We start from the raw sequence: 4803 nt of genomic DNA on the forward strand, positions 1-4803 counted from the left end.
ATATATATATATATATATATATATAGTTGAAATTTACCGATAAACAGAAGACGAAGACAGGTGTATGAATAACAAGCAGGTGTATTAGTTTGACGTACAGGAAAGTAAGGAAGTCGTTTACGTTTCGAGTCTACGCTCTTCAACAGAAAGGAATATGAGGAAATAAGCAGAGAGAGAATAAATAAATAAATAAATAAATATATATACATATTGTGAGTTTAATACAAATTCTATGAATAGATTTTATCTCAGATAAGAAGCACAGCGTTATGATGTTCTAAGGAGTTTACTTATACATCCAGTATGGTCCGCAGATGGTTATGTTAATTCAATGTTGTTCCAATTACGCACATAACCTTGACAATAGCAGACACAGGTTGTTGTGTACGAGTTTCTAGTTGTTCCCTTGTACTATTTCCCCTCCTTGCACTTTCATTTTACTTTTTAAGAATCAGTGAACCACCATGAGGTGATAAGTAGTATCTGGTGTCGCTAACTTCTCAATTCTCTTTGGGTTGGACTTATGGTCACCCATTGCACCTAATAATTTCTCCATACAAAACGGTATGATGCTGGTAGTGTCTTCTTCTTCTTCTTCTTCTTCTTCTTCTTCTTCTTCTTCTTCTTCTTCGAAAGCATTGTGCAGAGGCACCATGTTCTAATGATGGCAAAACTATTCATCACCTTCATCACTCACCACCAGTTGCTATCAATCATCATTCGTCGTCAATAATCACCAGTCACCAATCACCAATCATGATTAATCATCATCATGATCATCATCATCATCATCATCACAGTTATAGTCATTATCTATTTGTATTGTCTCAACAACACTGCTCGTACGGTTTTCACACCAGTTGCTCCGTTGCTCCACCGACTCCTCGTAATTTTCACTTAATACATTTAATGTTTGCCTTCCTCAAAATTTTGGCTGTTGATGATGGTTATTTTTTTCTTTCTTTTTTTTTTTTCTTTTTGATGGTTTAAAGTTTGGGAAGTGTGTCCCTTATAATAAGATCCTAACAAGGCACAAAACCAGCAATTTCGAAAAGAAGGGCTCAGTCTGTACTTGACTGGTAATTCTTTTGTCGACTCGGAAAGATGAAAGTCAAAACTGATCCCCACCCCACCTCCACCCCCACTTCCGGTGGGATTTGTGTAGTCTTTATGTCATAGTTCGTATTTTAATAGTTTCAGTCACTAGACTGCAGTCATGCTGGAGCACCGCCGTGAGGAATTTTCAGTCGAATGAATCGCTCCAAGTACTGATTCTTTTTAAGCCTGGTACTTATTATATCGGTCTATTTTGCCGAACCGCTAAGTGGAAGAAACGCAAACACAGCACCACCGGTTGTTAAGCGGTGCTGCGAAACAAACACAGACGCACGCGCACGCGCGCACATACACGCATGCACACACACATACACGCACGCACGCACATGCACACACACACACACACAGACTCATACACACACTCACACACGTACACACGTACACACACACACACACACACGTACACACACACACACACGCAGCTTTCAGTTTCCGTCACACTTCTATATTACAGGTGTATTATTGACAGATTCGTTGGAGGGTGGAATTGAATATACCTGGTGGTATTTGTTCCTGCTTTCTGTGATGTGAGTTCAGACTTCACTGAGGTCAGTAGCACAGAATCAATATGCACTCGTTAAGATGAAGTGTATATTAACGCAGCCTCTATATATACCTGTGAAGTTGATGCGTATCACACACCTGGAATATACACCTGTAAACATAAAGTGATTAACACACACCCGCAATATACACTCCTAATGTAGAAGTGTATATTAACATATCTAAGAAGTGTATTAACACACCTTGATTATACACCTGTAAAGAAGTGTTTATTGACACACCTTTAATGTACAGGCGTGGCTGTGTGGTATGAAGTTTGCTTCCCAACCACATGGTTCCGGGTTCAGTCCCACTGCATGGCACTTTGGGTGTCTTCTACTATAGCCTCGAACTGACCAAAGCCTTGTGAGTGGATTTCGTAGACGGAAACTAAAAGAAGCCTGTTGTATATCAACATATATACTTACAAGTGTGTGTGTGTGTGTGTGTGTGTGTGTGTGTGTGTGTGTCTTTGTGTTTGTATTTGCCCCCTCGCCAACTGACAAGCTGTATTAATGTGTTTAGGTCCCCGTAACTTAGCAGTTTGGCAAAAGAGATCGAAAGAACCAGGCTTTAAAGAAAATGCTGAGGTCGATTCATTCGACTGAAAATTCCTCAAGGTGGTACTCCAGCATGGCCGACCCTGAATATACACCCGTAACGAATACGTTTCTATAAACATGCTCCAATATACACCCGTAAAGATGAAATGTATCGAAACACTTATCACTACAATAGGAGTCGCACCTGCATCCCTATATCACGTGACCATGTGACCGACCAGGTTATCAGGTGTTGTTACACATCGCTTGTTGCAATGCGCCTTCAAATGACGCCAGCCCACTGTCTAAGTGAGCAGGCCAACAATACCCCCACCCTTGATAAAAAACGGGATAGGAGCAGCGTGAAATGAAGTGTTTTGTTCAAGAATACAACGTGCCTATTATTATTATTATTATTATTATTATTATTATTATTATTATTATCATTATCATTATCATTATTATTATTATTATATCAAGGATTATATTGTTTGGATTTGGTTTGGAAGATTCTTTATGTGAGTTCGTGTGTTGAAGCATGTTTTGTTGTGTCTGGGGAAAGTCATTCTCTCTTAGTGCCTTATAATTTAACACACTCACCGGTAAAATTTCCACTCATTTCCTCCTTTATTTTTCTAGAAGTTTCGTTGAGTTTTGCAACCTTTTCAACGACCATTGTAAAGGTTGCAAGACGCAACGAAAATTTTAGAAAAATGAAGTAGGAAATAAGTGGAAATTTTACCAGTGTGTGTGTTGAATAATAAGGCACTAAAAGAAAATGACCCTCCCCAGACACAACAGAATATTGTTTAATATTTCCTTCTTTGTATATGGCAACATGTAACAGGAAAGGTATTTTGACTGCTATTTCTACCATGTCAAGAGACCACAAAATGTCTCCTTCATTTGATGAACCAATATTTGGACTATTTAACCACAACATATGGTTACACTCTGACCTCTACATGTGAATACAATCTTGTTATTTGGCCTCTACATGTAGCTACATTCAAGCCATTTGATCTTTAAATGTGAATACATTCTTGTTATTTAACATCTACATGTGGTTACATTCCAGCCATTTGATCTCTACATGTGAATACAATCCTGTTGTTTGACCTCTACATGTGGTCATATCAAAACTATTCAATTTTATTTGTTGTTGTTGTTGTTTCCAGGTGAGATAACTTTCGTAATACAAAAGAAAATTGCATAGTTATCTCCCTTTACCGTAATTTAGTCTATCAATGAGAGATGGTTACGTTGATTTGCTTGTCTCTCCCGTTTTATGTTATTTGGCGACTTAAATATTAAATTTCTGAGGCCAGAATCGTTTTTTCTTTTGTGAAGGGGTGTCATAAAATTAGAAATTGAATCACTCCAGAGGACATTCACTAAACGAATTAAGGGCCTGACTGATCTCGATTACTGGGACCGCCTTAAAGCCTTGAAACTCTACTCTCTCCAGCGCCGCCGCGAGCGGTACATCATCTGCACGATGTGGAGAATATACCGCCAGCATTGCCCAAACGACCTGAACATTAGTTTCAAGGTTCATCCAAGGCTGGGACCACGAACCATACGTCCCCTGCCCAATTCAGGATCACAACATATAGGTACACTGCAACACAATTTCTTTTCTTCAACAGGCCCTGCCCTGTTTAACATTGTCCCGAAACAGATCAAAGAGGAAAAGGATCCCATCACCTTTAAACAGAGCCTGGGCAGATTTCTTCAAGGAATACAAGATGAGCCATCTGTACCTGGACACAACTCACTCAACAAGAACTCACTACTTGAATGGACCTTAATACTACAAAACTTGACTTAAAAAGGAATTAGTTAATCCTATCAGGTGGTGCTATTAAGTCAGACATGGCCTGGACCAATCTTTGGTCGAAACATATCTAAGTTTTATCTAATTGTGAAATTTAGGCCTTATATTGACGATACCTCAATAGCCAAATATCAAATTTGATATTTAATGAATTTAATGCATACGTTTCTCGTCAGATAAAGGCTAAAAGAAGGGACAAAAAGCAGCAATAAGTTAGGATGGTGGTGATGATGATGATGATGATGATGATGATGGTGTTGCCTGTCTTAAGTCGGTGTGTGTATGTGTTTGTGTTTGTATGTGTATATGTGTATGATATATGTATATGGATGTATGAGCCTTCTCAGGTCGTATAGAGATTGCTGGAGAAGGTTCATTTACACAGGACCTGCTCAAGGGCAGATCATCCGCCAAACAAGATATCTGTACTTGGGTACACACACATACACACACACTCAAACAAACAAATGTGTGTCAGCGTGTGTACACGCACGCACATACACACACACACACACACGTACATACATACATACATGCATGCATGCATAGACACATACACATACATACATACATACATACATACATACATACATACATACATACATACATACATATATACAAAAATAGCCTGTTGTTGATGTTGAAATTCGAATGAAAGAGCCTTGGATCTTGGTTAGAAACCGTCTCTTTCTCTATTGACAACAAATCTTGAAAACTGAATAATTATTAATTATACACACACACACACACACACACATATATATA

General features: G+C 38.6%; 1 protein-coding gene across 1 annotated transcript in view; it reads left to right on the plus strand.

Moving 5' to 3' along the window:
• LOC106867244 (uncharacterized) overlaps positions 1-4803 on the plus strand; it is a 31582-nt gene that overhangs the window by 12325 nt on the left and 14454 nt on the right. The window lies entirely within an intron of this gene.

This window comes from Octopus bimaculoides, chromosome 2 (genome assembly GCF_001194135.2).
Source record: "Octopus bimaculoides isolate UCB-OBI-ISO-001 chromosome 2, ASM119413v2, whole genome shotgun sequence".
Lineage (NCBI taxonomy): Eukaryota > Metazoa > Mollusca > Cephalopoda > Octopoda > Octopodidae > Octopus > Octopus bimaculoides.